Genomic DNA, 13,206 nt, shown 5'->3' with positions numbered 1-13,206 from the left:
GCACCTAGAAGAACAGCCATTGCTGGGGGTGAATTTCCCATTTGTACTTTGAAGGCTGCTCTCCCTGGTCAGAGACTCCAACAGGACACAAGTGTGGGGCCTGTGAGTTCTGACGCAGACTTCTGCTTGGCAAAGTTTCAGGAAAAGCGAGCGACTCATTAGAAGATATACGATTTCTATCGAGGGCCAGGCAGTAGGCAAGGGTCTCATGTATACACTGAATTTGCCCCTTTGATCCTGAGAACAGCTCTGTCGAGTTGGGGGAGGTGTTCTTGACATTTTACAGAAGACGAAACTGAGGCCCAGAGAAGTTAAGTGATTCACCCAGGGTCCCCATGTTACTAGAAGGTGTGCGGCAGTCTTCCAGGTAAAGTCCTCTTGTGTCAGAAGGGAGAGATGATCGATTTGCAAGGCCCGAGGAAAAACAAAGTTATATGAAAGTGATAGCAGTTCATCCGGGGATGACCCTGGAGCACAAGGTGGCAAAAGAGCCACACGTCAAGGCACCGATGTAGAAAGGGTCTCCCTGTCTCAGATCCCACCTGGTCTCTTCCTTCTCAGGGTGGGTCCTCTCTCTCTGCCTCTGCCCCTTGTCCTAGTCCGTAATGGGTGCAGGTTTCAGGTTCTGTGACATCACAGTTCAGGGCCCACAGCCCAATCTTGGTCCATGCCATTGAGAGTATGTGATTGGCCACTGGCCAGCCAATGGTGGGACAAACTTTGAAGCAGGTTATCACTGTTGGACCAATCGGTGCTGAAGGAGTTGGAGAGGATGGGGAAGCCAGAGCTTCTCCTTCTGGAAATGGAGCTCATCTCCAAAGAAGACCAGTTCATTTTCTACTATGGACAATGTGATTGATAGTCCTGTCCCACTCAGGTTCAGCACATGTTACAGAAGAACGTTTTCCTTCAGAGATTATTCACAGGTGTCCCACAGACCACAGCAAATATAGGGCACATTAAGTTCAAACAAATGTAAATATATGTAAATATGTGAGTATATTGACTCAAATACTGCATTTGTATTCATATGCTATGCTTACGTGTATTAAATATATTTTCATATATATCTATATTATATATAGATATATTTCAAGCTCTACTGTATATATGAATTTATTATATATTAAATGTGTCCTCTATAAATATGAATATGTGAATTCAATATATTTCAACTAGTTGTCCATATCTAAAGAGACTTCACATTAGAATTCATGGTTTTTTTTGTTTTATTTTGTTTTGTTTTTGTTTTGTTTTGAGACGGAGCTTTGCTTTTGTTGCCCAGGCTGGAGTGCAATGGCAGGATCTCGGCTCACCACAATCTCCACCTCTCAGGTTCAAGCAATTCTCCTGCCCCAGCCTCTGGAGTAGCTGAGATTACAGGCATGCACCACCACACCCAGCTAATTTTATTTTTAATAAATCTGGGCTTTCTCCATGTTGGTCAAACTAATCTAGAACTCCCGACCTCAGGTGTTCCGCCCTCCTCTGCCTCCCAAAGTGCTGGGATTATAGGTGTGAACCACCATGCCCTGCCAGAATTCATGTTTTAAGGTATTTTTAAATGAAAATTAATGTACTATAGCAGTAGGTAACATCTGCATATCTTTTCCAGTGCATTGCCCCTGTTTTAAATACTTTCTCCGCGTTAATGTATTTAATCCTGGACTCAACCTCATCACTGTTATGTTTCCCTATTCTACAAATCAGAAAACAGACTCTGATAAGTTAGCTGACAAGGTCCTATAGCTAGTTAGCGGCCCTGCTGGGTTTAGCAGCTGCAGTGTGGCTCTGAAGCCCTGCCTGCCGGCACCTTGGGGCGGTGACCTTTCGGACACCAGGCTCTGGCTACATGGGCAGCAGGTGGCTGAGGCTGAGTGTCCCTGAGAAGCAGAGTTTTGTCTGGTAACTTTGCTCCAGTGCCATCAGACCTGACATACTTGCACATTGCCCGCCTAATCCCTGTGGGCTTTCTCATTTGTTATTCTGATAGTTTATAAGGCTAGAAAATTTTCTATACGAGCTGCACTTGGAGTTTTAAAATACATCTCATTTTTAAAATTTGAATGTAAATTAACTCATCAACGAAAGGAAAACTAGAACTGAAGTTTGGATAGAGAAAGCCCATGCTGGGGCTATACATCTTGTATGTTCTCAATGGTTTAGTTCAGGCGTCTTCAAGAAGATTGAACCTTGAGAACGTGTCTATTGTCTTCCCCTGGTGAATCAGTCAGACACATGGGGCTCCCTCAATTCAGAAAGAAACAGACCAGCTATGACATTTGTCACTGCAGAGGCCTGGCCCCTAGGTCAGTCCCTTGTCCCTGGGGTGACAGCTCTGTGTTCCCCTGTGGCCCCACTGCTGTCTGACCACCTCATCTCCTGACTGATGCTGACACCTCCTTGCAGGCTGCAGAGAAGGGAGGGGCTAGGGTCCCCAGTCAAGTCTAGCACAGTCACCTCCTGGTGGCACCCTCAGCCTCCACCCTAGAAACCAACATGGGCAGCTGGGAAAAGGCAGCAACCAGAGCTTGTCCTGGAAAGGTCAGAAGCGCAGAGAAGCCACTCATAGCCTTCATGAGGTAGGCATGACTACCTGTGTCCTCTTCATTGACAATGCCCATATTTCACCAGTAAAGCCTGGAAAGTTTGCCACTGATGAATGTCAGCTAGAATTTCCCATCTCTTCCTCTCTTCTTCAGGCATTGAGTGACCAATCTCTTCCTTTCATTAGTTATCTCAGGTGTCCCCTGACGGATCCACAGGGAGATGGAAGGTTTTGGGTTTTGTGTTGCAGCAATGAGGACCTGGCTCACACAGTTACAGAGATGAGACATCCCACAACGTTCCCCTGACCATCTGGAGACCCCATAAAGCTGGTGGTGTGATTCAGTCTGAGCTCAAAGGTCTGAGAACTGGGGGCAAGCTGATGGCACAAATCCCAGGCTCACGGCAGGACAAGATGAGATGAAATGTCTGAGGTCAAGCAATCAGGCAGAAAAACACAAATAAACAAGGGAAGAAAAAATGTCATTTCTCTACCTTTTGTTCTATTTGGGCCCTCAATGGATTGGTTGGTGTCAATTAATATAGGGAAATATTACACTTCACTGAGTCCACTAATTCAAATGGTAATCTCGTCAGCAAATCTCCTTTGAGATACACTCACAATGATGTTCAATACGAGCGCCCCAGGGCTCAGTGGAATTGGCATAGACATTAACTATCACACTCTAATCAACCCATTCCACCTGATGAAAGTTTTCAGGTTTTAGGGTCAGAAGGGACAATTCTATCCCTGAAGACAACAGGTGATTTCCTTACACACTTTGTCTTCCATACTGACATTTCGTGTCCAACTCTTGATTTTCCTTTTCAGAGAATGTACCCAGTATGGGAAAAAATTACTGTGGCAAAAGATAGTCAACCACAACAAGCAATTATAAATCTTTTGTGCATTTTTTCTTACTTGAAAATATTAAAACCATCAGAGAATACAGAAAGCACCATACATCAACTCAGTGTCTGTGGTCATTAAGACAAGTGGTGTATTTAGATGCAGCAATTAAACATCAGGCACCTTCACTAGGGCCCCCATGAGCACCAGCCACTCAGCAGTCCAGCAGCAGGAGCCCCTGTGCATAAAACCTGTCCCTGCAGTGATGAATAACCGTGGTTGCAGGCAGTCATTAGGAGACCTTAGTCATTTGCTGCATGATGGAGACGCCAAGTCTAAGGTAGACACATCTAAACTGCCTTTGAATGTTTTGCTAAACTCCACTGAATTGAGGAAAAATCTGACATGCATAATCAGTTCTTACAGACCCGAGAATAAGAAGAATTCAGTGACAAATGACTTGAGTGTGCCTGAGGAAACATCTATTTCAGATCTACAAGGAGCCATTCATTTTTACACTGCACAACTTAGGCCAGACAGGAGAGCGATTGATGTCGATTATTTTGTAATGGGAGAAGGTCACCTGCTAGGCAAGTTGTGCCCACCAAAGTTACCCATTCCCTGGATATCAGAGTTCTGTTACCAATCCCTAGACAGAAGGGCTTTGCCACTTCAGTTTTGTCCACTTCAGATCCCTGATGAAAGAATCATGGTGGGAGGCAATACCTGTGCTTCTTTCAATCAGGCAGAAAGTCATGAAAAATGTGCAGAATGAAAAACTCTGGACTGGCAGATGTCAAAGAACATGCTAAGAGATAAAATTATAATCCTGTCTCACCTCCTTGCTCACTCAAACTCAGAATAAAATATTCTGAGTTTAGGATATGTGGGACGCAGGGCTTTCAAATCACAAATTGTTCCAAGTGTTTCTTTCAGGGATCCGCTAGTGGTGGGTGTAGAGTTTCATAGGTTGTGGCTTTGCTAATGGCTCTCTGATCACACTTCCTTTTGTTTGGTTTGCCACTTTGCTGCAAGTAGAAATTACTCGGATTTCTTCTTGGAGGGGTCTTCAATGAGGCTTGCATGGTTCTAGTTTCACATGCAGAAAGTACATGTGGTAATCAATTCAAATTTGTCTTTTAAAAAAATTATACTTTAAGTTCTGGGATACATGTGCAGAACATGCAGGGTTGTCACATAGGTATACACGTGCCATGGTGGTTTGCTGCACCCATCAACCCATCATCATTAGGTTTCTCCTAATGCTATCCCTCTCTTAGCCCCACATTCCCCAACAGGCTCCAGTGTGTGATGTTCCCCTCCCTGTGTCCATGTGTTCTCATTGTTCAACTCCCACATATGAGTGAGAACATATGGTGTTTGATTTTCTGCTCTTGTGTTCATTTGCTGAGAGTGACGGTTTCCAGTTTCATCCATGTACCTGCAAAGGACATGAACTCATCCTTTTATATGGCTGCATAGCATTCCATGGTGTATACGTGCCACATTGTCTTTATCCAGTCTATCATTGATGGGCATTTGGGTTGGTTCCAAGTCTGCTATTTTGAACAGTGCTGCAATAAACATACATGTGCATGTGCCTTTACAGTGGAATAATTTATAAACCTTTGGAGATGGCACACTGAACATCGATCTTCTCTCCATGATTGCCCGCCCTCCCTGCAGTTAGGTGGGGCTTTGTGACTCCTTTCGCTAGTGGGTTGAGCAGAAGCAAGATCTCTGCTGGGCTCAAGCATGGAAAGACTGACTCCTGAACCTCCAGCTCCTCTTCACAGTGGCAGAAAAGCAGAAGCCACAGTAAAGAGGGGGGCGCCACAAAAAGGAACTAGCCTTGATCGCCAGTGCTGAGCTCACATCTTATTTTGCAAAACAGAACTCAATCTTTGATTAGATAAACCAGTGAGAGCTTGAGTGTTGGCAATTCCAGCCTGACCTTCCATTCCAGAACAACATCTCTCCTCCAGCAGCAGCCATTATGTACTGAATTGTGTCCCCCTCCCTCGCTGAAATGTATATATTGAAATCCCAACCTGCAGTGCCTAAAAGATAATCCCATGAGAAGATATGATCTTTAAAGAAATAATTAACTTAAAATGAAGTCCTCAGGGTGAGCCATAATCCAATATGACTAGTGTCCTCATAAGAAGAGGAAATTTGTACAGAGGTACCTGTGCACACAGAGGAAAGATCATGGAAAGATACAGAGAAAAGACAGTTATCTTTGAAGCAAAGGGAGAGGCCTCTGAAGACACCAACCCTGTCCACATCTTGATCTTGGCTTTCCATATTATGGAAGATTTCATACTATGAGAAAACAAATTTCTATTTTTTTAGACACCCAGTCTGTGTTCTTTCGTTATGGTAGAGCTAACAAACTAATACAGCACTATTTTTTTCCCTTTACTTTTGAAGAACCACCACAGCATATTCAACCCATGCAATCAAGTGGGGCTGACTCCCACCCTGGCTGTGGGGTAAGCTAATGATCCTGGATAGCCAATCAGAGCCTCCCACCTTACTGTCAATGATGAGTGGTTCAGAAATGAGCCAGCAATGACATCCAAGCAAATAACTGGTGAGCACTGCATGGAAGACTTCAGGTTTTAAATGTTGAGATTAAGAAATGGTGTCTCCTGCAGAGATACCCAAACTCGTAGACTATGTGACTAGAGCTTTAACAACAACTGGAGAAAACCATCTTGGGATTGAGGCAAATTATAAAGAAAGAACAGAGCAAAAGAATGAGGATACAGAGAGGAAACCAGTTTGCTGACCAAAGTGTTCCAACTCCTTGATCCCATCCTGGCTGAATCTTCAGACCAATTCCAGATATGAGGCAGTGAATTAGCTCATTTTGCTTAAACAAGTATTCTGTTACTTGAAGCTGAATGAATCCTGCCTGATTAATACAATAGAATTTCATGTAATGATAAGAACCAAATCTAAAATTCTTAGCAGACACCAAGCATTTTACCCAGATTATTATATTTAATCCTCATAATTGTTTAAACTAGGGGGCCACAGTTATCTTCATTTTATAGATAAGAAGCAAGAAGTTAGAGGAGAATGGTTCTCATTGGCTGAGCTGGAATTTGCACGCATTTGCCTCTAACTCTGCAGCCTGTCTGCTGAACCCTGTCAGACCTTCACCCCTCCATTTTTGAACCTTTGCAGATCCCACAGGTTAATATCAGTACCTTATTTTGTACATTAGTAAATTCAATCATGTGAAAGTTAAATTCTTGGTAACAGTCAAAGTCTAACACAAATCTGGCAGAATTAATATTCCATTCATTTTGGGTCCACAGGAGACTGCTTCTTTAAAATTCTAATTTTCCTAGAAAATGCTGAAGTTGAGCTTGTAGAAGCTAAATCCTTCATTGCTAATTCTCACTGCAACAGCAACCAGAGACACCGTCCACATATGAGCAAGCACAGGACACAGGAGAGGAGTGACAGGGTTGACACTGGCTGTCAAACGAATTTACTGACTGCTCACTGCATGTCAGCCACTGACCCAGTCATTCTCCACACATGGGCTAATTTCATCCTCATATCTATCCTGAGATACCTGTCATGTGAAGTATCCATTTTATGGATGAGACAAACTGAGGGTAGGTAACTTGCCCAAGGTCACACTGCTGGTAGAATGTGTGGAGGGGGTTACAGGGCGGGGAGAGGGGATGCAGACCTGCCCTGACCTCGAGCCCTTGGTTGTGAAAGAAGCACCCCCCTCCCCAGAGCCCTCTCTCTAGTGCTGGACACTGATAAGTCCAGTCTCCTGCATGCAAGGTTCCCAGGCTTTGTAATCACCACAGAATCCTCAAGTCCTGATCTATCTAGTTCCCTTTATGGGCAAGACTATCTCCAAGGAAAAGTGGGAGGGGGGCTCTATGATCCCAGAGTGTCGCCTGAATGGATGGATGGCCTCTGTCATTACACACAAAACCCTGGGGTGGAACATAAGCCAGAGTTGGGATGCTGTTTTCCAGGCAGAGAGAACCACCATTTTGGTGAATGTCCTCTAAGCTCACTGAGATCTCCTCCTGGAAAATGAATCTGGAATCTGGCCTCTCAGTTCCATTTCAGGTATCAACTGGCAGGACCGCTTATGTGGAAGACTGACTGGGGACATAAATGTGACAGGTGGCCCAAGAGAAGGGAGGGAATTAGGTGGGATGGATGTCTGACACAAGACACTGCAGTTTTCCTTATCAGAGAAACAGCCCAGGACATACCACATTTAAAAGCGATGATGCCATTTGTTCCATTTTTTTTCCCTCGTCCTTACATGCTCTTGGGGGTTATGGCAGCCACATAGGCTTGGGGATTTGAGTGGAAATTATTTTCAGGCCAAAGTTGGTGACCTGAGAATCACTATCCTATCGGCTCGTTGCTCAAATTTCACTTAGTTGGTGGTATCCTCTTTTATTAATTCAAGTAACCTTTTTACTAACAAAATTATACATGGCAAAAAACAACCTTTTAAAAATCACCTGAAAATATACTACTTATAGACAGCTGACTTACCTTCTGTGAATCACACCTCATCCTCCTTTTTCACATACACAGTCCAGATTTGCACATTCGATCTCAGCAAGAAGAATTCCTTTAATTCACTTACTCTCTGCTCACAAGACCCATTCTCAGGACCCATTTGGTTGTTTCTAATCCTGAAGCAGCTGAGGCTCCAGACAAGGGCTCTGTGCCACTGTGCAGTTGGCTTGAAGTTACAGAAGTTCTCCTTTTAGAGCCCTGGAGGTTGGCTGGCTCATGACAGGGCCAGGAATACTTGCTATGTGCAGGGCTCCCATGTGCTTTGCTGATTACTTACTGGGTAAGTAAGTAATGTGCTTTGCTGATTATTTTGCTGGGTTTCCTTTGTTTATGTCTATCGAAAGATGCGGCCTTACAGCTTGAATTTTGTGAATATCAAGTATCACGTTATGTTTTCATTGTGAGTTGACTTAAATAATTAAAGTGCTTGATATGGTTTGGCTGTGTCCCCACCCAAATCTCATCTTGAATTGTAACTCCCATAATCCCCATGTGTCATGAGAGGGACCTGGTGAGAAGTAATTGAATCATGGAGGTGGGCTTTTCCCGTGTTGTTCTCATGATAATAAATAAGTCTTAGGAGATATGATGGTTTTATAAAGGACAGTTCCCCTGCACACATTTTCCTGCCGACCACATGTAAGATACACCTTTGCTCTTCCTTCATCTTCCACCATGATTGTGAGGCCTCCCCAGCATGCTGAGCTGTAAGTCAATTAACTCTCCTTCATAAATGACCCAGTCTCAGGTATGTCTTTATTGGCAGCATGAGAACAGACTACTACAGGGCTTAAAGAGGAAATATGGACGATTAGATTGTAGTCATTACTGAAGAAAACTCTTCCTGACAACTGCTAACTCCTGGAATAATTATTTCAGTTTTTGTAAGATTTGATGTTATTTGGTCATGCATAATAATAACTGTGGCATTGAGGAACTGATGAAACTATTCCTGTTGAAATTAACTACATTACATTGTATAACATTCAACATTATGTAACATTCAACGATGCATCTTGTGATGTATATTTGAAGAGCGTATTGTATAGGCAAACTGGGACACTGGAGAGAGAATGAGATCCTTTCTGTATGAACAGGATAGAAAGAGGAATCTATGCATTTTTTGCTCATTACTGAATCTGGAATGCTTAGCATAGAACAGAATAGCAGATACTTTATACATGTTGTTAACTAGCAACTAATTAATTAAAACATTTTCAAATTTCATGTGTAATTTTTTGATGCCAGTCAACATTATGTCAGAAGTTACCTTCATTCTGCTGAAATAGTCAGTGGAAGTGACGGACTTGGAACATGATGATTATATCTGTAAACTGATAGTCTAGTTAGCAAATGTTATGTAGTTCCAACAGCCAGGTCCCTCCTGTGCTTGTAACATTTGTACCAAATATTCTGCAGATTATCAGACCCTTGGCTTTGAGTTCTCCTTCTTTCTTGAGGTCATTTCAGCATTTATGGAGACACTCCGTAGGCAGGTGATCAGAAACTGTTGTCCACAAAGCACTAACAGAGCATTTTGAGTTAACAATAAATACCTATAAAAGGGGAGTTGTTTATTTATGCAATTTCCACTATAACTGGAGGACATATAAAAATAATCTCAATCAAAGCTCATATGGGATGAATTACAAATCTATGTATATAGCTTCCATCACCATAAATGAGTTCTAAAAATTTATGTACAAGCACAGAACACAAGGACACACCTAGACATAAGTTTGATTGCCTAGTTAGCAGGAAGGGAATATAAAAATATTCTAGAGTCATGGGTCTGATGATGAGGAAAAAGGGCAGGGAAAGAAATGAGCATTCATTTGTTAACCAAGAGCAAAGGCAGTGTGCGGGACACTTCACAAGTACCACTGCATTTTCCCAAACATTTCAGAATGGCCAGGGGTGTGACCTAACTCACCCATGCACCCACAGATGCTGTGTGCAGAACGAAAGAGAAGACCCAGTTCCTCTGTCCCCTATTCCACCTCAGCACGTTGCCCTTGGAGGTTCTGTCATGGTTCTGCCTTCAATAACATGCAGGGTGATCAGTCTCATTTTGGGGTGGCAGAGACTGGGATCCAGCAGGCTTGCTTCTCAATGCACTTAAACTGACATACTATTTTAGCCTCTCAACCCAACACTTCCTAAGACCATTCCTAACAAGCCACAGCATGTTTCAGGTATACTTCATCTGCACATATTGGCAGATAAGGTTCATTTTAAGCACATTTAGTTGAATGATTATGAGCCCCTGGAGGCTTAAGGATGATATTTATCTCCTTACCACCCAAAATCCATGGCCAAGAACAAACTTCCACATGTTTGCGGGGGCCAGGGAGTGACAGAAGAATGAATACACATTATAAAAATTCATGATCTATGGTATTAATAACCTGGATAAAAACAATGTTTGTTTTTATATTTGTGTGTATGTGTTCTTTCTTTATGTCAGCATGTGTATCCTACTACATATAGAATATATAGAATTTTATATATATATATATATATATAGTAGAATATATCTCTATCTATCTCTATCTATCTATCTATCTATCTATCTATCTATCTATCTATCTATTAAGATATATATCCTACTGTTAGGATCTAGGACAAAGAATTATATTCTAGCCATGAAAATACATAATATGAAACTAACTAAAAATTAGTTATTTAATCACTAATTAAATTATGCAGTAGGTATATATAAGATCAAACCTAGGGGAACACAGATACGACAGGAGAGTCAAAACAAATTTGTATAATCATGATAATCCATTCAGGAAGTGACATTTGTTCTGAAATTTTTCTAAATGAAATTAACTTGATGAATGAGTAATAGAACATTCTACAAAAAGCGAATCAGAAAGAAATGACACATGCAGAGGCCCCGGATGAGAAATCCAGTGCTTTTCAAGGACTGACAAATAAATCACAATGGCTTCTCTGCAAAAACAAAACAAACAAACAAAGGTTCTCAAGAATGAGAGTCACGTGAGATGAGGCCAGAGAGGTCAGCAGAGGCTGGGACATATTGTGTCTTTTTAGCTATTGGACAAATCAAGGTCATTTTAGAAAAGAAAGTTGTGAGCCATAGAAAGATATTAAGTAAGGAAATACTATAATCAGATTTGGGTGCTGTAAGAGAAACCCAGAAGGGAACAAAGGATGAATTGAGAGAGACTGGTTAGTTTGAACTCGAAATTGTGCAAAAAGCTGGAATTGAAGGACATTTATGAGGTAGAGACAGCAGACTATGACTGGACTTAGTCATGAGATGAGAGAACTCTCACTGGAGAATTCCATTTTTTGGCACTGAATACAAGGCAGAGCCATCCACTGATACAGGAGACCTGGAAAATGAGCACAGAGGATGTGATGGGTTCTATTATAGGTGACGCATAATCCTGATTTTCTGTGATACCCTTAAAAGATGGACACTAAGGAATAATTTGTAGTAGGGTAGCCATACACTCAAGTTACTATTTCCAATGACTTAGTATGTTCAGGGCACTGTTCTGTGCAAGATGAGAATGTCAAGGTGACTTGTCCCTGGATTCTGCACTCAGTAGAATACAAAAAGGGAAATGAGTCATGAATAGCACAGATACAAGGCAAAACCATACTGATCTCCTGTGAGATTCCTTCCCTCTTCCATATAACCAAATCTTCCAGTGAGAGGTATCAGGGGAAGCTTCTCAGGGGCAGAAAAGAGAAACAGCAGAAGGACATATCTAAAGGACTGAAATGATAAACAGCAGCAGGAAGTCTATACAAAAGGCAGGTTCATCGCCCTCTTTCTTCTTGAAGAGTCAGAAAGGGGTTGAAAATATTCTTAATTCACTGAGTCTCATGGAGAAGGTGAATTGACTGTTTAAATGGTCAGACATGGTCCATACTTTTCACCTGTGAAAGTCATTCATTTCTTGAGGTCGAGGAAAAGATTCTGTTCAATCTCTTTTATCTTGGCTGTGTAAACTAAAGGAAGAGTCAGTGGCTTAATGAAATAGTTGTTGGGTTTAATCAGCCTTTGATGGCAAACTTGCTTTCCAATTACAGTGAACAAAGTTTTCCAAATGTCGTTTCCTATAATAAACATTCATAGTCTCAGTAATAAAGCCAATAGATCTTGAAACAATTAAAATGAACTTTCAATGTAATGAAAAATTTATTTTCCTATCTAAACAGAGAAAAATTCAAAAGCTATAACCCCATGTACCGACCAATTAAGTATGACATAAATGTCGTGATAATAAGAAGGTAAAATGTCTGGTAACCTTACCTCTTTCCTATGTAAACGAATCAATGAAGAATACCCTTGAAAACATTTGTGTTAGTAGCTTCTTAAATTTGTTCTCCAGAAAATCAAACACCGCATGTTCTCACTCATAAGTGGGAGTTGAACAATGAGAACACATGGACACAGGGAGGGGAACATCACATACCGAGACCCGTCAGGGGGTGGGGCTAGGGGAGGGATAGCGTTAGGAGAAATGCCTAATGTAGATAACGGGTGGATGGGTGCAGCAAACCACCATGGCACGTGTATACCTATGTAACAAATCTGCACGTTTTGTACATGTACCCCAGAACTTAAAGTATATTAAAAAGTTGTTCTCAAATGCTCTGTCCAACAAATATAAGACAAAACATTGAGTTCTTGTCATTAGCTTGTATTTGTACCGAAGCTGAATCGAATAAAATTTGGAGTAGCTGACAGCAATGTGTTGTCCTCCTAGCTTACACTGTCTATGATCACTGCTCACTTTGTAAGGAGCTATCATATTTGCCAGAAACCAAAATTCATCTTTACCAAAACGCAGCATATTTGCCCCATGTCTAGTGAATTAAGCCTATTGAAAGCCCAACAGGAAAGGAAAGAGGAATAGTGGATTAATAGCCCTTGGTAATATCATTAGCCCCTGGTGGCAGAAAATGGAAATGTAAAACATCACAGAAAAGAGTGATGATTTCCATTCTCAGGTCCTTTCCCCCTTCCCTCCCCTCCCCTCCACTCCCCTGCTTCACTTCCCTTCCCTCCCCCTCCCCTCCCCTTCCCTCCCTTCCCCTCCCTTCCCTTCCTTTTTCCTTTCCTTTCCCTTCCTTTCCTTCCTTCTCTCTCTTTCTTTTCTTTTTTCTTTCTCTTTCTTTCTTTCTTTCTTTCTTTCTTTCTTTCTTTCTTTCTTTCTTTCTTTCTTTCTTTCTTTCTTTCTTTCTCT

The sequence above is a fragment of the Cebus imitator genome, unplaced genomic scaffold (assembly GCF_001604975.1).
Source record: "Cebus imitator isolate Cc_AM_T3 unplaced genomic scaffold, Cebus_imitator-1.0 Scaffold230, whole genome shotgun sequence".
NCBI classification, from domain to species: domain Eukaryota; kingdom Metazoa; phylum Chordata; class Mammalia; order Primates; family Cebidae; genus Cebus; species Cebus imitator.
The sequence above is the reverse complement of the archived record's forward strand: the minus strand, read 5'-3'. Positions refer to the sequence as shown.